This window comes from Saccostrea cucullata, unplaced genomic scaffold (genome assembly GCF_032062105.1).
Source record: "Saccostrea cucullata isolate Sc308-1 unplaced genomic scaffold, CSIRO_AGI_Scuc_v1 ctg10702, whole genome shotgun sequence".
Taxonomy (NCBI): domain Eukaryota; kingdom Metazoa; phylum Mollusca; class Bivalvia; order Ostreida; family Ostreidae; genus Saccostrea; species Saccostrea cuccullata.
Genome location: NW_026939999.1, coordinates 11,440 through 35,720, shown reverse-complemented (window position 1 = coordinate 35,720; position 24,281 = coordinate 11,440). Strand labels below are relative to the sequence as shown.

The window sequence follows — 24,281 nt, the reverse complement described above, 5'->3', positions numbered from 1 at the left end:
GTCCATGTCTTCACATTCGTGCATTATCGTTGTCATCTCAAAAACACACTTTATAAAATTGATAATTTTATCAAGTACATGATGATCATTTCTTAATAAAAATGTAATTGTTTGGTTTTAAATTAAAAATTTTTTTTAATTACTTTTTATTCTGTGAAAAAACTTTAAAATTTAATACATAATCCTTAGAATCTATGAGTATATTAATTACGAAAAGAAATCTATATATAAACTTGGAAATGGTAGCAATCCCAATGGAAAACAATTTTGAATATTTAAATGTTAAATGTCTGACATGTTTATTTCTGTCAAATCTTAAGTGAACCGTTACTTTAAACTAACATTATAACTTTAGGATTTACAACACATTTTTTTCTTTGAAAGTGTCAGATTTGATAGAACCCTATTTAATAGTACCCTTTCTTTTCCCTGTGCTTATGGTGACATAACCTTTAAAATTTTATATTCATGAATTTTATCCAAATAGACTAGAAGATAATACCTAATGGGAAACCTATTGTGATTTCAACAGTGCCTTATGGTTAATGTCCAATACTTCCAAAGGTTCTTGAGCTAATGGAAAATCAACGTTATATAATGCGCATCGTGGTCTCAAATCGTGTCATTAGACAGTGGTTTAGGAAGTTTGGGCAGACGAATTCATAACCATCCCTTTGTGACGCTAATAATATCATCCATACATTTTAAAACAGTGAAGAGCTTTCCTATGTTAACTGGTTGAAGTGATTTTTTTTTACATGACAAAAAAGTCGGTGAGTAGATTTTACACACATGTTAAAAAATAATTAATTGCTATTTTTACTACCACGTATTTAATTGTTGTTCATTTAAAAAAAATGAAATGAATTTTAAAGATTCAATCTATGAATTAGATTAAGAAAAACTAGATTTTTTCGGGTTAAAATATTTATGATTTGTTTAATTATTTAGTTCAGAATTTTTTTAACATCAAATATTTCAAAATTTATGGGGAAAATTTAATATTTGGATAAAAAAGTTCTTGGGTTCTAACAAAATGAAATTCAAAGTTCCTAGATAATAATATAATGATAATAAAATATAAAAATTATTATAAAACTAATTAAAATTTAAAATAAATTTTTAAGTGCATTGTATATAGCTCAGGTAATCAATAACAGGTAACGTATTTTTTCTGAAAAAAAAGACAAATCATACCGAAAAGGGGGGATGCAATGTACCAGACAGGATAAATTTATTATTTATTACATGTAATTTAATTTGCATTTTTTCACTTACGATTTTTTTAATCCCCCCATTAAATCCTTCAGAACCAAATGGTCCTCCACTTACTGATTTATCATAATCTAATTAGACTAAACGGATAGTCGATCAAAAATAAAGCCAATTTTATTCATAAAGAAATCTTTTAGAAATGATACGATATATTTTAATGCAGATATACTCAACTACCAAAGTAATACATAATTTAAAATCAAGCAATTTGTACACAATGTCAAGTTTTAAAGTAATAAATCTTAAGTCTTTTTAAAGTACACATATCTTCGATATCATAGTTAACTTGATACTAGATAAACACGTTACATTTTCCTTTGAGTACAACTTGTATGAAAATTCAACGCACTATAAATAAAAAAAATCGAAATTTCTCATAAACCGAGAATGACTTCTTTAGAAATAAGTTTTCTTTCTAAGATGACCCCAACATATTTTTTAACTTCGTTTTCATTCATGTAATGATATGGTTTATCCATTAGTCATTTTCGGATTTTATTGAGTCAAAAGACATTGTGAAGATAAGCAAAATTACACTACAAACAATAACGAGTTAGGTAACTCTTAAAAAAAAACTTAAGAACATATTAATTAAACCTCTTTGATGCAAATTTTAGACCTTTTTTTAAAAGACACTCGGGGCCGTTAAACACTAAACAGTGAGGATCTCTGCACAGTCACTTTTTTGGGGAATATCACCCGTCGTTAAGCAATGTTGGTTATTGCTACGCTGAAGGGCGTGGCTTCATTATTTAGCGGGTAAAACTGATCCTTCACAACCGTTTCTCGACAAATCAGATTCAACTAATTTTTCCTGAAAGTATAATATTAAGGGACAAGTTCATAACTACCATTAAGTATGTTGGCCAAATACCTCACAAAAATTTTAGAATATTCTGAATAGTGAAAAATAGATTTTCTTTGAACTTGGATAAGTTGTGTGTTTAAGTACATGTTCTACATTAATTCGTAAATTAATACTTTCAACTTATGTTTCAATTTCTGTAAATCGGTCATATTACCACGTGCTTCTTTATCGTTTAGAAAACGTTTAAATATTAATTTAAAACATTTGGGTTTTTTTTTTTTTACGTCCCAAATCCGAGAATTTTCACTCATATTCATTGAGACTACTTGGCAGTGGTGGGCTGCAATTTTGAGAGCTAGGCACTCCGGGTAATTTAGCAGTGAGGAACCTTTTTCTGGGAGCTCCACACTGTGAATTAGCACTGAGGGACCTTTATCGTTCCAGCACACCTTTAGTATCAGACTGCGACAAGGGGTCTCATCCGAAGAACGGTCCCTACACTCCGCGGTGGTATATGAATCTGCGACCTGAGGATCAATTCCTAAATCTGAAGTCCTGCAGTGGGTTTTGAACCTACGACGTAAGAGCAGGCACTCTTACTGTTGTGCCACGCGGTCTTGAAAATCACGGTAAAAAATAATTGAAAACACTTTAAGATAGTAAAAATGTTTATTCACCAAAACCTTTGTGTTAGTTTTAGCTAATGATAAGACTGTTCGCCACTGAGAGCATCATGGCAACAAACCCGGAGTACATGTAATATAGTAGTAAACTTGATCAACAATTAAATATGACATTGTTCAACTATACTTGTAACTAAAGCTGTTAAAATTGTGCTTAATTCTTTCTTCAGATTTTTTTTTAAAGTGTCTTTTATAACAAATACTAGTCATCAAATAAGCTTTTTAAAGTTTTGTTTACCAATAAATGTACTGACAAATTCTTTATGGGTAAAATTTCCACATAGGATTTATCCTCAAAAGAAATCGAATAACAGCACCCATGGAAGTACAATATTTCTTACGTAGCAGTACATGTATCGAAATATTTAAATATTTGTTGACGAAAAAAGAAAGGATGCGTATAACATTCTACGTTTGCTCCAAAAATGCTGGATTTCGGATTGATTTTTAGTAGAAATCATTATATGTACATGTATTAATAGAATTGTTGTCAGAAGTGATAAAAAAATAAATTATCTGCGCTTACGAGGAATTTCATTGAGTAATTTATTATAATAGCTTATTAAGAAGTACATGGTTATTGGTTTTCATTTAATAAATATATTGTCAAATTTATAACATGTTTTATTTTGATATTCAAAGATCACAGAAATTATTAATTTGCATTTATTTATTTAGATAATGTCATTTGTTAACTTTCATGGCGAATTGTTACAATGTCAATATCAGTGCCGTTTTCAAGTACATGGCAAGGTACTCCTTGCTAAATCTTGTCATATCAATTCTGGAAAAACCTTGATTTTATTTTACAGTTGTGATTCATGAAGACATTAAAATGATAACCTGCAGTTGATAACTGAAATTCTTTCATTATTTCAAAAAATACATACAATCTAAAAAGATTTTAGTATATCGATGCCACGGAGGGTACTATACTTTACTATATACTGAACAAAAAGGATAAGGGTTCAACAAATTGAAAGTATTTAACACATACCTTATCAAAGCAAAAAAGAATTTTTTATTTAAGTTTCACGTATTATATGCAAAGTTTGAAAATAAAACATTGTATGTGATAAGTTTGATGGAACAAACGTCACAAATAGTTCCTTGCGGTCACTCTAAAATTCGCCTTTTTATGTGTAGACCTGCAAATAAGAAATCCTCCAAAAAGTCAACAAAAGAGTCAAATCATATCAGTATTTAGCGGGTAAAATTGTTTTTATAAAGATTGATGTCCCTGCGAGGCAATGACGTTTATATAGCGCCGACTTGTCCTGCCCTTCAGCCTGCAAGACCTGCCTAGGGAGAGGGCTAAAATAGGTTGCGCCTGCTGCCCAATCCTATTCACGATTACATCAGTGAATAAAATATTGTTTAAATTAAAGGTCTCATCCGAATGACCGGTCTCTACGTCCGAAAGTGGGATTCGAACCCGTGACGTATGGATTGACTCCTTACTTCGCGACTCTAGAGCAGACACTCTAACCATTGCGACACGCGGTTATTATAAATATAACATAATACTGAAGTACAAAGCTTAAATCAAGAATCTTACGATTAAACCCAAGTGCATGGTCAGTCATCTTAATATACATGTATAATTATTGTCAAATTACATGACTTGAGACAAGCATGCCTTTAAATTTACCTGAAGTATATTGTAACATGAAACAGATTTTTGTGTACATGTTAGCAGTACATTGCCGAATAACATTGTATTTTGTCATTAAATATAAAAGTGGACTTATGAAAGTTAGTTAATAAGCCAAACAGTAAGAAAGAAGTTGTTTTGTGGGAACATTTCAGAGCATAACTTAAATGAAATGAACAAGATTTTTTTTTTAGTGTTGGTTCCTTATCATAGTTATGTATATTCTGCATGTAAATTAAAGTAAATATAGTAAGAAAATGTCATTTAAATTACATTGAAAATATTGCAATACATATCGCAATACAGTTAAAAAATATCGCAATATATCGCAATACAAAATCTCGGGTCAATACCCAGCCCAACAAAGTACAAAGAAATTAATTTGCATTTATTTATTTAGATATCGTCATTTGCTTTATTTCATGGAGATGTGTAACGTCGTACATGTAATTATCAGAGCTCTGTCAAAGTACATGGCAGGGTACAAATGTTCTAGCTTAATCCCTTAATAGCACGTTCTGGAAAAAACGTTAATTAACAGTACATTCATGACCCATGAAACGTGATGAGTACTTATTATAGACCTTTGTGGTACCTCCTTTTTGTGAACAAAATGAAGCTTTTCAAGGGTCATTATTTGACCTTATCACATGGTGCAATAATATCTACATAAAGAAGACTTGATCTACTTCATCAATATTTTTCTTATGTATGAAAATGTTCAAAATACGCAAACTTGTATAATTATAGTTGTTTCATTATCTATGTAAATAAATAAGTATTAACTTTTACGATTGATTTTACACAAAGAATAATAACGATAAATACGATTTTTAGTTTCATGTCAGTGTACATCCTTTTTTTTTTAAATTAAAGTTATTTTCTGACAGACCTTTTGTTAAATCCTCCTCATAAATTGTGAATACTATTCAATGTTTTTCTTCATTCATAACTTAACATATAATAAACTAAATTCAACTTTTTTTATGTTTTGCTTAGATTTTGTAGAAGTCCGGAATTTGAATATATTTTTTTTTCAATATTGCTTTACGGGTCCTTCGGATGAGACCTTAAAAACCGAGGCCCCGTGTCAGCGGCAGGCGTTGGCACGATAAAGATCCCTCACTGCTCAATGGCCCTGAGTGCCGAGTAAAGGTCAAAATTTGAAGCCCTTCACCGGCATACGGTGACGTCTCCAGATGAGTGAAAAATTCTCGCGAGGGACGTTAAACAATATATAACCAATCAATATTGCTTTACAGAAGTTTTTATTTTTTTGCAAATTTAGAGATTTATTTAATAATTAATAAGCATTTTACAGGCGATTAAAATTTGACGGAAGTCTATGTCTGTTTCATGATCCTGGGGCCAGAAAAGCTTATCTAATAGGTTTCCGTCGTCGGTTCGTCTGCCTGTCTAGCTATCTATCCGTCTGGAGACAGTTTTTCAAAAATGCTACTCCTGAAGTGTTCGTAGATTTCAGTGTAGATGGCACATAGTAAGACAACTATAAGATACAAAATTCTGTGTGTCTGATTTAAGGAGGATCTCTACACCTGTAAAGTATAACTGATTTTTGTTGCATGCATTTGTTTCTAATAATAGGCCCCATATCCGATAAAATAAGGTTCCAAAGTATTAAAATTTATTTTTTAGAAATATTTGAAATATTTTGTTAAAATCCCTCATATCAAATTTTTTAAATGCCCATTGCTTTAAAGAACTTTATTCGGTAATAACCAATATTTGCCCCCCAAATTAAACTTTGATGGAGATATATTTAATTAAGTTCTTAAACAGGGGAGTATATGCTGACTTCAAAGCACTGAATATTTTCATAAGTAATGACGCCATATGTACGTAATGACGTCACAAACATGACGTAAATTTCAGTTTTTTATGAATTTTACAGAAAAATGTACATATTATGTCGATATTTTGAGTAAAAGTCACCGAGCGCATGTGTGTTCAGGATCAATATTTTGATATAAGGTGTAGAATGATAATATCAATGAAATATGTCAATATTGTTCCTGAACAAACTTGCGCTCTATAAATTTTAAAGCTAAAATTGTTGAAATTTTGTCCATTTTGTCCTCTTTCTAAAAAAGAATATAAAATCGGACTAGTTTATGACGTCATAAAAACAAAAATTGTGAATACACTGCTTTGACACTATATTTTCTGTTAATTTATATTTCTCATACAATTTATTGAATTCAGCACATTTCAGGAAGTTTTCAAAATTTGACTTTAGTGGGGGCAAGTGCATGCAATATACCGCATATAGTTCTTTCTCTTTAAAGTTTAGTGTTATAAAATTTTGAAATAATAACCAACAAAGTTAAAAATAAAATCAACATCAAAAGAAAAACTAAAACAGCATTTTTTTGAGAATAGCTGGTTGGATCCTCTTTAATATCTGAAAAGATATATAATATCAGAGGGTAAAACAATGAAAAAAGGAAATTGAAAAAAATTAAAAAACTGTCAAAAATTTATAAACATCACAAAAATTCAGGTGTGAGAGATCCGCTTTAAGAATGGACTCAGATATCTTGGTACTGTTTTTTTTAATATAAACTTCAAATAAACTCTACTTGCACAAGTATTAACAAATGTCACGCAAGGACATTGAAAGAAGTTCGTATTGCAGATGTATTGTTTTTCAATTAGTTTAAGCGAAAATCATCGCGTTTCCAGTCAATGACAAAGACATGTATTTAGTGAATTCATGGTATTGAGAAAGGTAGATTTACTTACCGTTTATATCCAACTTGCATGTGTTATCCAGTGCTATATATAACAAAACAAGTTAAGATGGTAAATGGCCCATGTGGCCAGAAGCAGTAAAAGAAATTCCTGTAACCAAATGCACACTTCGTCTAAAACCTACACGTTTCCCATACTTGTAAACAGCTGACAATGTTGATCAAACGTTTGGGTCATGCGAAATTTCACCGGGTATAACCATTCATTCTGGTGTATACAATCGTGAACAGAGTATCCTCTAGTCGATAGGAAGATAATACATATGTCTTATCTGATCAGATTTGCATTTTGGGGGGATATGCATATATGCTTATTGAAGAAAGAAATATCTGAGTGTATGGCGTTTTGACACGTAATAATGAATTAGCATATGGACAAGCCATGTTTTATATCATTTTTTTTGTCACCTAAAAATCTTATTCTAATAATTTGTAAATGTATTATTTAATAATTAAATAAGTAGAAATGGAATAAATTGACAAACAATTCATTTTTAAAGAAAGGATACATATTGGGCAATGCACTACATATTGATGATGTGATATAATGTATATTTCATCCACAATATCGCATGTTGTGTTATACTCAGTGATTTATCGATGTTAGGTGAATTTGAATCTGATCATTTAGGATCAAAATGGCGTTTTTACGGAAGTACGCCATGTTGTGACGTTGTAGAGAGCCCCCTTAACTTTAATGAACCGCACTATTCCCTAAACGCTTGCATAGGCGTCGGAACCCCCACTTTTTTGCAAGGATAGACATCATATAGGCAATGAAAATTGGAGTTTATCTTTTTCTGTTGGTTAGCCCCCCCCCCCTTTCAATTAGACACTTCCACTTTTTTGCTTCCGACGCCCATGCGCTCGTAAATATTGAGGTACATATCTAGACTAAATCCGCTTCAATGACTTTTTAGGGAAATACGGCCTTTTTCATAGGAACCAGATAACCGATACAGGATTTTTATTGCCAATGCAATATACTCTTAGACTATTTATTTCATGGTGAATTATAATGTATTGTTTGGAAATTTAAAAGCAATAAATAAATAAATTCAACCCATCCTAAGAGCTTACATAAGTTTGCTATAATCATATGGACGCTAGGAACTACTTTGTCAATGTATTTAAAATAATTCTAACCTCGTATTTTCTTCGGTATAACGTTTTAATTTTGCCTTACTTGGCTTATATATTAGGTATAACCGATAGAAGCCTTGGTTAGGAATTCCATTCGAGGTAATTACATTGATTTAGAAACTATTGCAACACCGTTCATCGAAATCAAATACCAATAACTGGAATTTAATCGCTTTTTTTTTACATTCAATATATTTCAATCCAAATTTTAAATTAGAACTTGAAAATGATGCAGAATGTTAGAAATCATCGTCCAGACAAAAATCTGCTCAAAAGCTCAGTATCGAACCATCTTAAGGATGACGTTTACTCAGGTTTCGGAAAACAGACAGGAAATTTTCTAAAGTATTATATGTTAAATCAAAAATTGATCTTAATGTATAAAATAACCAATTTTTAACTCAATATCAATTTAAAAATCTCATATTTTATTATTTGAAGAAAATATACAAGAACAAGTCAATGTATGGTAATGCAGAGGAAATTCGGACTAAATTTTCAATTTTTCATTTAATCACAATATAAAGATTAAATGTATTTTTATACATCATTTTGCAAATAATATATGTGTTAAAGCTCATAAATTATTTCAAATAATTGAATGCCACGAAAGAAAGAAATTCAAAAATATGAACAAAAACCATTCCAGACAACATTTCTCAATAATTTGATCATTGACCCAATATAATATTAATACCATGAAAGTTAGGGCACCAGGAATAACCTAAGGTTATAAATAATTTAGAGTTCTTATCAGTCAGATTTTTGTAATATTCAATATGCAAGTTTCGAGATTATCTCCCTTGGCGCGCTCTTTCGTCGAGGAGGGGAATTTCGTTGGTGTGTAAACAGACAGGTGGGACAGTTATTAGTATATATGATACACTGCATCGTCGATATACTGGTTTATCATAACTACATGATTGTAAGGATGTACTTAACAACTCGAGAATAACCAAATTAATGTAAAGGCGTAATTTTTTAAAGCAAAGAAATTGTAACAAAAAAGAAAATATCAGTGGGTGCGAGACTTTTCAGACGAGGGAACAGATATGGACCTCTAATAAATACGGTACAAATCATCTGATCATTACACGTCGGCAATCTAAATGACACATTGATTCTTTTCCTCATTATAACTCCAAAACACCCATCAACTTTTAAGAAAATGTTTGTACAATCAAGAAAATCGGTTGCTTTTGATAAAGACTACGACGTTTCTTTCGTTTTCAAGTACCCTATAATTGAAAGTAGATTTGTAAATATACATAGTTGAGATTGATAAAATCATCAAATGCATCACTGCTAAACATTACAATCTTTCTATAACATTTAGTAAATTTTAAAAGCCATAAATATCGTTCATTTATTTATGCACATATGTATACAGAAACAACCTGTCCCACCTCCATGCTGAAATGGATACTTTTTGCGCCTCTATCGTAGGAGAGTTACAATCTCGAAACTCGCGTATTAAACATGGGGGGGGGGGAAATATAAATATGACAGAGGAAATTCGGACTGTAATAATTATCAAGTTTATGGCCCAAACTCTAACCGTTTCTTTAGATGAAGCAACGCTGACCCATTATTTTTCAATATTTCTTTATTAAAAGAGTTCTGTTGCTTATAATATTTTGTGAGTGGAGAAAAAATTGGTCATAGTGTACTTCCCGAGAAATACTTAGGGGCCACTACATGAAAAGTAGGTCATTGACCTAGTTATTTGAAAATGAAATTTAACACAAGGATCATAAGTGTAAAATGTGCAATAGGTGGGATTTTGTTCTTATCAGTGGAACTTTTAGTCATCTGAGTAAAGGTATACCTTAAAATAGATTGTATTCGTTTGTTCGACCGATTTCTATGATGATCGGTATGATATAAATCATGCGACTTTTGATTATAGTCACAATTTGAATAAACACGTAAATTTAAAGATATGTATGCCGTGTTAAACAGTATTTTTGCACAGCTGAAACCAAATAAAAATTTCTGAAGTATGATAAGCTATCAAATATAAAGCATTCTTGCAAATTCGACGAAATATTATTCGGTATTAACAAAGTACTGGTCGGGAAAAGAACACGATATTCTAATGCATATTTATGAAGAATTGACGTTTATGCTGGATCTGCGCATGTGCGCAGGAAAAGAAGCGCGAGAATCATGTGGTCGAGGAAACTCTGTTCAGTGAAGAAACAATGTGATTGACAAATTGACCAATCAGATCAATGAGTTGCATTGAATGGGTTACTACAAAAAATACTACATGTGTTTTTCGAAAAAGCTAGTCTTTTTTTAATCGCTCTCGGACAGACGTAATGCATTTTCCCACGACTTTTACACGCTTAATGCATTATGTACATTATTATCTACTAATCCCATGCTTACATTTACATACAAATGATTACAATGATAAAAATTACAGTTTTTCCCACTCCATTGTACAGGTCCGTTTGTTTAGTTTCCCCGTGCTGTACTGTCTGTGAAAAGTCTATTTCACGTGACTATTCCTCGGTACAAAAAACAACCAACTCTGTGGTGTGCTCACGTATTGACAATGTTTACAACGTGTACAACTTCGAAACATAAAATATGCTACTCAATGCACGTTCTACAATCAATGCACATGAGAATTATTATAGCGGTAATTAAAATAAAACGTACAACTTAAGTCTTTTTTTCTTGTTTGTTTTTTTTTTTATAAATGCATGAACATTAAATTTTTAGTAACAAATAACTGAGCAACAACTAATTCAACCAGTTACATTGCAAATTTACAAATATATCGAGTTTAAATACTGGAGTCTTGTTTGCTTTTCGGCTCATTCACGAGGTTGGACCATTGTTTGCTGTGAGCATGCGAGATCATGTGATCATGAATATTTCAATGAGAGGCGGTTTAACATCCGACTAGGAGAGAAAATAATTTTTACCAAATAATATTTCATAATTTTTAAAGTGATGGAGTGGAATTGTCTTACTTGCAGAAAGTATATAACATATATGACTTGATGAGACACCATATATACATGTATTTATTTCTTTAAAAATAAAACACCAATACGGCATACATATCTTTAAAAGAAAGTCTATATAAAATTTACACTGTATGTATGTAGTTAAAATCATGTTCAACCAATTGCAAAGAGCAATTATAGTCTTATTAATGACAGACTTCCGTGACAGTATATGAATTCGTCTGTATATAATTTTTTTTTCAAAGAAAAATTAGAGCGCTGACATTTTCTTATAAATTGCATCTCATATACAAGATTAACCGCCCACAAGCAACAACGTTTAATTGGCTTTTGTACTTATAATTATGTAAGTATTACGCAAGATGTAATTACACACATACGTAAAACATAAAATATCAAAATTAATTTATTTCTTGTTCTCTTTAGGGTATACCTGTAAGTTTGCATTTCGTAACAAAGGATTAAAATATTATTTTGCAAACTTGTAAATTATACAGGAATACTTAAAATTTTGAATGTCTTCAGGATTCAGTAATTTGACATGGAAAGTCACAGAGCGAAACAAGGCACTGGTGCCCCCGTATGGCCGCTTATGGCGAAGATTGAATTCTCTCAAATGAATGTCCAACTCCCAAGGGTCATGATCAAAAGTGTTGCTCTGGTTTCAACAACTAAGATCCGCTTAATATAGCTTCATGTATTAACACATTCGCAAAAAAAGGCCATCTGTGTTAAAAATGTTTGTATTCTCACTCTTCATAAATAAATGGTAAGGAAGGTAGAATATTTCTTTTTACCAAAAAACACTTGTGGATTTGAAGTTTACATATTTATCGACCGGATGAGATAACATCCCATGAAAAAATAATTTGGAGGTTATAGTCCTATCCCAGCTATACGTAAACAGACATAGAGTCACCGAAGTGAAAATAATCTACATTACCTCTTTAGCTTCCACATTATTATGATACATCACGGATCTGCTCTTTAGTGTATTCTAAGATTTGATTTTCTCTCTATATAAGAATCCCTACTTACCGCCCCGGGCGCTTAGAAAATTGCAAAAAAAAGGGGGGGGGGTCGGAGAACGACTAAAAATTGTATAACTTTGCTATGTAAGTAATACATAATGATTAGGTCGTTCTAAAAATCTTTCCCTCTCAGGAAAACTTTACATACGAGTTACACAATAACAAGCTTAATTTCAATTCACTCTCTTCAACAGTGTACAGGGGGCCCTTATTTCACAACAATAGGAAAAGACCAAGGGGGTGCTTATAGGGGCAGGGGCGGTAAATAGGGATAATACGGTACTTATTATTGCCCCGTCTGATATATATGCACAGGGTCATAGTTTAAACAAGCTACAATAACTAGCCCATCTCAGGAAGCTTCGATATTAGTTTAAGCTTAAATTATAAAGTCCTGTGGTTCCTGAGAAGATTTTCAGATATATTTCTTATATGTCTATTTTAAAGTGAAACTTTAAGTCCCTACTGTCTCTCGCCCCCAACCTACATTCTCACGGGGGCCATGACTTGAACAATAAAGAATAATCGAATCCGCACTACACCAGGATGCTTCTTTGTTTCATGTATTATACGTCCAGCGACTCTTGGGGAGACCCCCCCCCAAAAAAAACGATATATTTTAATGTAAAACCTGAATTCCATAGTGTGGCCTTGCCCCGGGGGCCAAGAGTTGAATACTTTTGAATCTATACCTTTTAGTTTTCAGCTTTTGTCGTCCATATGCAGTAATTCATAAAAATATATAGTAATCTAACAATCAAACTTGCTGCTTAATGGGAAGATTTTAACTTTCAATCGTCATATTTCCTTGCTTATGTTGGACCATGCTTGCTCTGCTAAACTTGTATTGTTTCAAATGGCTTTCAAGTTTGAATACCGTTTGTTTATTATCCAAGAACATTTGAATCTGTCATCAATTATTATTGCATTGAAATTGAAATTACTGAATTCATTTGATGACTTTCCTTTCTCATCTTTCGTCACGAAATAGACTTGGAGTGAACATTATAGTCTAAGCCTAGTTGCTCACATTGATTCATAGAGTATTTAATTTCGATATCATCAGTATTTGACCATTTTTTGTCTAGACGAATTATTGATAATGTTATACAAATCTTAAGAATGATTTTGCGCGATTTGAATAAACTCATTCCGCTAAGCTTATTATTTCGGATAATATTTACTGTGATATATATCTTTTCCTCTTTAGATAGAGGTTATACCAATTGAAATACAATGCAAATAAAATACATATAAAGTGGAAAATGAAATACAAAAAAATACATCGTTTTCTCCATTTCTTTTCCACATCTTAGAAATAAAAAGAATGCATGCCCACGGTATAACTTGAACAAGGGCACTGCAAAGCGGAGTATCCTTTCGCAAAGGGCAACATTCAAAATCGAAGCAAATTCAAATTAGGTCACTTCCGTTTTGCAAGTGACAGTGCAAGTGGGGCCACATATTTCAAAATTTTGGAAATTTTTATCATAATTTTTTTTTCATAATAAATGGTTGGTTAATACCACAGAGCAGATTTCAAAGCATTACTCTATCTTCAGACTATGTACTGTGAACCCCATCCCCTCCCCCTCCCGATACCCTTGACCCAGGGAACATAAAATTGACCATTTTACTAAATGCACCTTTCTTCATCATAAATATATATACTAAGATCATGGCATAATACTAAGGAGCAATGGAAAAGGTTTTCAAAGAATTCATGGTTAAAATTGGTTCAGTGGCTCCAGAGAAGAAAAATGTTCAAAAGTTTACGAACGACATACGACGACAGACGAAAACAGATAGCTAAATTAAAAATTAGTTCAACAGATAGATAAAAATTAGATAAAACTAGTGCTAATTGTAACGGGGACCGTTACAGATGTTCCCCAAACTCTCCCCAACTCCCTTTTGGTTTCCATTTTCCCTGTTATCTCTATTAAATAAGAAATACTTTATGGAATTTAGACTTAATCAAGGTCTTCCAAGAAAAATACAAAATATATTTTAAAAAATAGGCATTGCACGCGTGTTCATGTGCGTAACGACCATATTATCTTGTCTACACTATCTAAAATTTTAATAATATCATAGCATTTAATCCAAAAGTATTAAAAAATGCACTCATTCGAATGTACTTTTTATTTTACTCATTTCACGTGCAAGCACGTGCATAATGACTACACCTTCTTGTAGGAGTCCCTTATATTTATCCAAGTTCTAAATCCCATCCTGTTTGGTTGAAAAACAAGAGAGTTATAGCCATTTGAAGTTTCAGCCAATCAGATTGCAGCACACGTGCATGCGCGTGATTTCATGAATATATTCTATATCATATTTTAGGATATCGTAATGCATGACTATGTTTTAAATTTCAAAGGAGATATAGCCATTTAAAGTTTTAGCCAATCAGATTACAGCACGCGCGCATGCGCATGCTTTTATTAAAATTTTAATATATCATGCTGTAGATCTTCATAATGTAGGACCATGTTCAAAATTTCAAAAGATTATGACAAGAAACAAGAAAGATATTGAGACTTTAGTTTCAGCCAATCAGAGCGAAGCGCACGTGCATGCGCGTGAGATCTTGCTATTTTGACCATGCCATCTTGTCTATACTACTAATGTATCCTTACATTATGAGTTTCAAAGCATTTTATCAAAAAATAGAAAAGTTCCAACTATATCTATTATATTGGTTATTTCAAGTGTTGCATGTGCGCGCTCTTGCAAGCACGAGCACGTAAAATGACCTTGATTCCGCAAATCTGCATAACATGTCTACTTACCCTAAAAAGGTTTTACCTACCTCGGACGAACAGTTTACAAGATCATTCCCGACAAAAAAGTACCCAGGAAGAAGAAGAAGAAAAATAATAATAACTAGAAACTCTTGTTGCTACAGCAACAAAGAAGGTCTTCCGTTCTCCTCTATTTATCTGTATGCAGGATGTTTTTTTTTCTATTTTAAAAAAGACAGACATATAATAAACTAGTAGCCTAATTGTTCAGTGAACAATTATCGGCCTTTCCACCTTTTTAAGTATTTCAATATCATTTGGGCTGAAAAAAGTAGAAAAAAAGCAAGAAAATAAATAAAACAGCAAAATTCTCATTTCTCTACTAGGATTTTAGATCGGGCTCGCAGTTGGTATAAATATACTCTAAATAGACTTCCTGGATTATACGAGTCGACTCGGGGACAACCCCGATTTCATTGATCACGCAAAGAGAGCACGTTCAAAACATTGTAACACGCTCCTAGGTGTATATATGAGCTTGAATGAGATTGTTTTCGAGTTAATACGTAAGGGGTAGGGTCTGATTAAAATTACGATATACCTAATAATATGAATAACATGCATTTGATCTGCGCATCAAGACGGAAGCGTAAGTGGAAACCTTGTGAAATGTCCCATGTGTACCTGCATCATATGTGCATTATACATGTATTAAAGAGATGTTTGAAAATATCCGATTTGAGTTGTTTTATGTTTGAAATGAATGGCGATAAATTATTTAAGAGCATGTGAGAAACATGAGCGAGAGATGCAAGGCAGTTTGTAATTATGGAAAAGGAAAACAGAATCGGGTTCGGGTTTTAACATTCCTGACCGAAATAGGCATGAAATTCAATGTAAGTAGTATAAATAAAATTCCAAACATGTAATTCTAGATGGGAAACACAGGGAAGAAACGTGTAATTCTTTTTACTATGCTGAAAGTCGCTATTTCGTGGGATTGTGTTATTCTAGAAAAAGAAAATCAAATTTCAAATGAAATCAAGATTCATTCTATTAATATTAAATCCAAATAAAATTGAAATAAATTCCATACACTAAAGAAAGCAAGAGTACTTGGTATTAAAATGTCGTAATAGAGCAGGAGAATCGAATGATATTAACAAAAATTGCAGAAATAGCCAGTACTGGCTTTAATTAATTTTTATGCTCAGCAATACAAAATTTCAGACAGAAAAAAAAAATGCAGATTTTGCCGATTTTCACTAGAATTTCATTATATTTTAGAGACTCACCTTAAAACTCTCAGGACACTTTCTTTAAGGTCTTTTCTTGCTTTTACTCCAAATCTTATGTCGATATATCGTGTCGTTTGACTTGTAGACATTTTCTCTATACTGCTGTTGATTTTTTTTTTTAAGAAAGGAGGGGGGTGGGGGATATAAGCATTTGTTAGAGGAAGAGTTGCAAATAATTCAACGACATTAAACTTGATTGTGACCTTTGGATCAATAGGGGGTCATTTATCAAGGTCAAGGTCATCCAAAAAAGAGAGAGAGATATACTTGAGATTAACACTTGAAGCTGAATCTAGATAAAGGTAATGAATATTTCTTTATTACTTTATGAGTAAGGGGTCAAGGTCAAAGGTCAAGGTCATTTGGATTTTAGGCTTAAATCGACAATTTCTCTAGTTTTCCAATGACCTTGACCTACTCTTCAAGGTCATAGGTCAAAACATCTCATACAGTTGTGAGTCATGGACATTTTCTCTACACCACGCTGTTCAAAGCGAGGTAACTGCACTTTATCTAAGCTATCTAAATTGCGTAGAAATTGATTTGGTAGGGAAAAATCGCTATTTCCTAGATTCATTCAATTAATATTCAATGTAAATAAAATTGAAATAAACTCTACATACAAAGAAGATCAAGAATACTTGGTATTAAAATTTCGTATTTGAGCAGGAGAATCGAATGTTATTGACAACAAGTGAAGAAATACCCAATACAAGCTTTAATTAATTTTCATGCTCATCAGCACCTAAATTTCAGACAGAAAAAAATGTAGTTGTTGCCGATACTCAGTAGAATTTCATTATATACTTCAGAGACTCACTGTTAAAAACTCAGGACACTTTCTTTGATGTGTCTTCTACTGCAGTCCTTAAATTTCATGTCGATCTGTGGCGTCGTTTGAACTGTACTACTGATTTAAAAAAAAAGAAGAAAAAAGGGGGGGGTATGTAAGCATTTGTTAAAGTGAGAGATGTAAACATCCCCACGGACTCAAGCTTGATTGTGACCTTTGGGTCAATGCGGTCAAAGGTCAAGGTCATTTTTCGAGGTCAAAGGTCTTTCAAAAACCTTTTAAACTCGACTTTTACACTTGAAGCTGTGTCAAGCTAAATATAAAAAAATAACTCTTGGGTAAGGGTCAAGGTCAAACATCAAACTCAAAGGTCAAGCTTATGTGGCATATGTAAGCAATACTTTTCCAATGACCTTGACCTTTTGACCTTTGGTGTTGTTTTATTTCTTATAAGTGGAAGTTTTCGTTGTTTTTATTTTTTTTTTTTTTGGTGAAGCTGACATATTTCAAAACTACTAATTAGATGCAATAAAGAAATGAAAAAAAAAATTGGAAAGAAAAAAGTTGGAATTTTCGATTTTTCAAATCACATCCTGTGACGACCGGAAGTGACGGCGGAGACATTTATCCCTATATCTGTTGTTCACTCTTCAAGGTTTATTATTCATATAAGTTAAGTGTCTTGATGTGTTACCATAACCAAGATCTGGCTATGTTAACTACTCAGTTTGAGGATAGGAAATCATGAGATCGGAAATCAATTTTTAACAGATATTTGTAGTTACTCTAGACATTTGCAGTCTGAATTACATGTTCTAAAATCATTTCAAATACTCTTTCTATAAAAGATATTTATGGGATAGTATGATACTCAATTTATGCAGTTTCTCTCTCATAACCGGAAGTTGCCGTTTTTGTTTCTGGTGGGACGGACATATATCAGAACAACCAATAAGATGCAAAAATGTGATGCCCAGAAGTATTCGAAAAAGAAAAGCTGAAATTTTTGATTTCTTTGATCACTTCCTGTGACGACCGGAAATGACGGCGAACAATCTTAACCCTTATGAGTTTCTTTACTTATCAAGATCTATTACTCATTCAAGTTTGGCGTGTCCATCTATTACCGTTTCCGAGATCTCTTTGTGATAACTTCTCATATTGAAGACAAAAAATCACGCGACCGGAAGTGAATTTTACAAAGATATTTGAGGTTACTGTAAACATAAGCAGTCTATATAACATATCTAAAAATCACTACAAATACTTTATGTATGAAAAATATTTATGGGAAAGAAAAATTATGAAGTTTTTATCTTATAACCGGAAGTTGTCATTTTAGTTTCCGGTGGGACTGATATATTTCAAAAATACAAATAAGATGTTATAATGTGATGCAAAAAATGTTTCACGCAAGAAAAGTTAAAAAATTTGATTTTTGGATCACTTCCTGTGACGACCGGAAGTGACGGCGGACGATATTATCCCAACAGAATTTGCCTACTTATCAAGATCTACCACTAATATAAGTTTGGTGTCTTTATCTCTTATCGTTTACGAGATCTAGCTATGATAACTTCTCATTTTGAGGACAGGAAATCACGCAACCGGAAGTGAATTTTACAAAGATATTTGCCGTAACTGTAGTCATTTGCAGTTTAAATAACATATCCAAAAATCATTACAAATACTTTATCTATAAAAAATATTTATGGGAAAGAAAAATACTGATAATATGCAGGTTTTCTCTCATAACCGGAAGTTGTCGTTTTTGTTTCCGGTGGGACTGATATATTTCGAAACTACAAATAAGATGCTATAATGTGATGCAAAAAAAGTTTCATAAAAGAAAAGTTGAAATTTTCGATTTCTTTGATCACTTCCTGTGACGACCGGAAGTGACGGCGGACTGTGTTAACCCAAATGGTTTTGCCTACTTATCAAGATCTATTACTCATATAAGTCTGGTGTCTTCATCTCTGACCGTTTCTGAGATATGACTGGGACAAATTTTTTTTGAAAAAGCGGAAATCGGACATAGCTGACGACCGGAAGTGAATTTTGAAAAACTGAAAACTGCATTTGAGAGATATTTTTACTCTCTATCATCCCTGAAAATTTCATGAGAATCCATCCAGTCATCTCTGAGAAATCGTCAAAAAAAGAAAAGGGGAAAAAAATAATAATAACTAGAAACTCTTGTTGCTACAGCAACAAATAAGGTCTTCCGTTCTTCTCTATTTATCTGTAAGAAGGATATTTTTCTATTTAAAAAAAAAAAAAAAAAATGAAAAAAAAAAAAAAAAAAAAAAAAAAAAAAAATTCCTCCATCTAGGCTCAATCCGAAAACCATTAATATGAGAGTCGGACATGCTAACCACTGAACCACCAAATTCCACAACATTTAAGGTATTTTGTAAGCTTATTATTTTAAGGTTGAAGGAAATAGTTTCGAAGTGAAAGAAATAGTTTCCGGTCAAATTTCTTAAAAAACTAAGGTATTGGCTGTTTGATGTGATATTGTATGTAGGAAAATGATTAGAATAATTATGGGACACATTTGCAGTGAAGCAATGACACCTAGCATATACAGAGTTGTAAAAGCGAAAGTAATACACGTGGTCAGTTGCAGAGGAAATTGAAAATCCCGGAAAAACAGTGAGTGAGTCATGGGCATTTTTTCAACACCATATCGTATCAAGCGGGGTAACTGCAATTGATTTAACCTATCTAAATTGCGTGGAAATTTAATTGATATGAAAAATCGCCATTTCCAAGATTCGGTCGATTCATATTTAAATCTAAATAAAATTGAAATAAATTCAATACACCTAAGAAAGCAAGAATACTTGGTATTAAAATGTCGTAATAGAGCAGAAGAATCGAATGATATTAACAACAATGGTAGCAATAGCCGATGCGAGCTTTAATTAATGTTTATGCTCAGCAAAAACTAAATTTCAGACAGAAAAAAAAAATGCAGATTTTGCCGATATTCACTACAATTTCATTATAGTTTAGAGACTCACCTTAAAACTCTCAGGACAATTTCTTTCGGGTCTCTTCTTGCTTTTATTCTGAATCTCATGTCAATATTTCGTGCCGTTTGGCTTGAAGACATTTTCTCTACGTTGCTGCTGATTGTTTTGTTGTTTTTTTTTTTAGAGAAGGGCGGGGATATTTTATAAGCATTTGTTAGAGTAAGAGTTGCAAATACCTCCACGACCGTAAGCTTGATCGTGACCTTTGGGGCCAAAGTACAATTTCATTTATCAAGGTCAAGGTCATCAGAGAGAGAGAGAGAGAGAGAGAGAGAGAGAGAGAGAGAGAGAGAGAGAGAGGTAAACTTGAGATAATCACCTTGAAGCTGAATCTAGATAAAGGTAATGAATATTTCTTTATTACTTTTTGAGTAAGGGTCAAAGGGTTCATTTTGAGGTTTCTCTAGACATTTGCAGTCTGAATAACATGTCCCAAAATCATTTCAAATAGTCTTTTTATAAAAGATATTTATGGGATAGTAAGAAACTCAATTTATGCAGTTTTTCTCTCATGACCGGAAGTTGTCGTTTTTGTTTCCAATGGGACCGACATATTTCGAAACTACTAGTAAGATGCTATAAGGTAATACTAAGAAAGATTCCATAAAGAAAAGTCTAAAATTTTGATTTATTTGATCACTTCCTGGGACAACCGGAAGTGACGGCGGACGATCTTAAACTCAAAGGATTTGTCTACTCATCAAAGTCTACCATCCCTATTAGTTAAGTGTCTTAATCTCTTACCGTTAACGAGATCTACAGTGTAGCAATGATAACTTCTGATTTTGAGGAGAGGAAGTCACGCGACCGGAAGTGAATTTTACTGAGATATTAGACATTACTGTAGACATTTGCAGTCTGAATAACATTTAACTATAAGAAATATTTATGGGAAAGAAAAATACTCAAATTATGTAGTTTTTCTCTTTTAACCGGAAGTTGACATTTTTGTTTCCGTTGGGACTGATACATTTCGAAACTACAAATAAGATGCTAAAATGTGATGCAAAAAAAAGTTTCATTAAAGAAAAGTTGAAATTTTCGATTTCTTCGATCACTTCCTGTGACGACCGGAAGTGACGGCGGACGATCTTTGTCTAACGGGTTTTGCCTACTCATCACGATATATCACTTGATTAAGTTTGGTGTCTTAATCTCTCACCATTTACGACATCTAGCTATGATAACTTCTCATTTTGGGGACAGGAAATCACGCGGCCGGAAGTGAATTTTACAAAGATGTTTGACGTTACTGTAGACATTTGCAGTCTCAATAACATATCCATAAATCATAACAAATACCTCATGTATAAAAAATATTTAAGGGAGAGAAAAATACTGAAAATATGCAGTTTTTCTCTTAAAACCGGAAGTTGTCGTTTTTGTTTCCGGTGGGACTGACATATTTCGAAACTACAAATAAAATGCTATAACGTGATGCAAAAGACTTTCAAAAAAGAAAAATTTCAAATTTTCGATTTCTTTGATCACTTCCTGTGATGATTGGAAGTGACGGCGGACGATCTTAACCCGATTGGTTTTGCCTACTTATCAAGATCTATTATTCATATAAGTTTGGTGTCATAATCTCTTACCGATTCTGAGATATGACTCGGACAAAACTTTTATTGAAAAAAGCGGAAATCGGAAATATCTGACGACCGGAAGTGAATTTTGAAAAACTGAAAACTGCATTTGAAAGATATTTTTACTCTCTCTCACCTCTGAAAATTTCACGAGAATCTATCCCGGCATCTCTGAGAAATCGTTAAAAACAAAAAGGGAAAAAAAAAATAAGAAGAAAAAGAAAAAGAAAAAGAAGAAACAGTAGAATCACTATAAGGTCTTCCGTCTGAAACGGAAGACCTTAAAAAGAAAAAACAGTAGAATCACTATAAGGTCTTCCGTCTGAAACGGAAGACCTTAATAACTAGGAGACTTATTGTTCAAAGAACAATAAGAGGTCTTTCCACCTTCTTTGAATTTCAATTCTGTTTTATATCTGACTCCTTAAAATTAAATTCAATGAATAAGAAAACAAAATTTTTCTTAAAAGGATAAATAAAGAAGAAATAAAAAATTTAAAAAAAAAATGAAGTGACCTTGACCTTTGACCTTAAAAATCTTCAAGGTCAAAGGTCAAGGGTCAAAATGCAATTGACCCCATGCCTCTACGACTTATACTTTTCAAGTAATAAGGTTTAATAGTAAGTACAAAGATGTTAAAGGGCAATAATTCATATAAGGAGTCATCAGATCCTTTCGCACTTATACGATGAATTTAGGCCTAAAGACCCTTAAGACATTTGTGAAAATTTGATGCTTATAGTGTCTATGGTTTCGGAGGAGTAGCGATAACAAGGTTTTTCACACAAGGGGCAATAACTTTTAAAAGGGTCAATCTTAGGGGACAAGAATGGAATCTTCAAAAGAGTATGAAGAGTGCATATTACAGACAGGAGATAGATATTATATGTTTAAGGATATAGGAGCTATTAAAAGAAATTTATTCCTCATATTTGGAATGACCTTGACCTTTGACCTTGAAATGAATTTAAAGGCCAAAGGTCAATGAAACTGATGCAGTTGGTTTCATGTCTCTACGACTTCTCGTTTTGAAAATTTTTAGTTTTTTATAAAATTTATAAACTTTCAGGGGCAGTTACTCATTGAAGGGGTCAAAGAAAACTTTCGCAATGAATAGATTGAAAATCCTCCTAAATTAGTTGAAGACAATGGTGAAGGTTTTAAATCTCTACGGTTTACGGTTTCGGAGGAGTAGCGATAACAAGCTTAACGGTGAAAGGGGCAATAACTGCATAAGGGGTCCAAGTTAAAACATGGGGGGTCATTTTTCGGAATAACTTTAAATATCCAGTATCATGAACTATAAAGTTTTTCGATAAGTCTAACGGTGTCAAAACATAAGGTGAGAAATAGAATAATAAAAAACAGAAGCATTTCAAGAGGTCTTTCCACAGAAAGGTGGAAAGACCTAATAATAATAAGAAACAGAGTAAAAACAATATGTTCCCCAACTTCGTTTGGGGAACATAACTACAAGAAGTCCATGTCCCTTTAAACCAATTTTTCGTCCACACCGTGCACTTTATGTTATATGAACTATAGCTATGAAATGAAAACCTTCTCCTGTTCAACTTTTTCTTTTAATTACCTCTTAACATGGGTGTAAACACCTGATATCATTTTATGCAGTTAATAACTAAACGTTGTGTACTCTTGGTGTCAGTAAATGTGATACATCTGCTACAATTTATTTTACTGATTGACATTTTGTTTTTCAGGGATGTACCCTAGTATCCACGTGTGTTTTGTTTTCTTTCTCCTTTTCGTCAGAATTCATACTGCATGGATCCCTAGGTATTCAAGAATTTTTATTCTCAATTTTAAAAAAAATCAACCATTATATTCATAGTTAAGGAATTTAAAAACCGTATAATGATATGTAATCATCAAAACTGTTCAGGAATAACGCAGTTTTTAATCATTTTTTTTTCTTGTTTTAAGATATGATAAAAGATATGTAGCAGACTTAACATTACCTGCTTTACTGGCCAAGGCAGGGAATACATGTGCTCATATAAATTGTCGATACAAGGATCTCATTCTGTAAGTAAAAAAATATATGAATATATACCATATAATGCAATAAATGATGGGATCGTTAGTTGAACTTAGAAACATTTTAAAAAAATTAGTATCCCCCGAAATAAAAAAGGGTAAATTTAATAACGGATAAGAAATTGAAAAGAAGTCAATCAGAAAAGGATTTTTATTTCTTGTCGAATATATATGCTCATTTTTTCTTCCTTCCATTAAGAATTTTAAAACATCATTACAGATATGGAAAGCGGCGCAAACGAAATGCTTTGTTAAGGTCATACAATGCATGCTGTCGATGAAGATAGATCCATGAATGTTTACTGTGAATCAAATGTGTATTATAATAAACATCATTTTTAATCCTGTCTTACAAAGTTATATTTTCGAGAAAAGTTAATGTTATATCCAAGATGCATTTAAATATGCGAT

At 32.4% G+C, this 24,281-nt stretch overlaps 1 long non-coding RNA gene across 1 annotated transcript; it reads left to right on the top strand.

The window, feature by feature from the left end:
• Positions 1 to 661: 661 nt before the first annotated feature.
• Positions 662 to 24,213, top strand: LOC134254440 (uncharacterized). The gene is made up of 4 exons (XR_009989318.1): positions 662 to 773; positions 23,534 to 23,609; positions 23,757 to 23,858; positions 24,091 to 24,213. It is a non-coding gene; the product is annotated as an uncharacterized LOC134254440 (long non-coding RNA).
• The last annotated feature ends 68 nt before the right edge of the window (positions 24,214 to 24,281 follow it).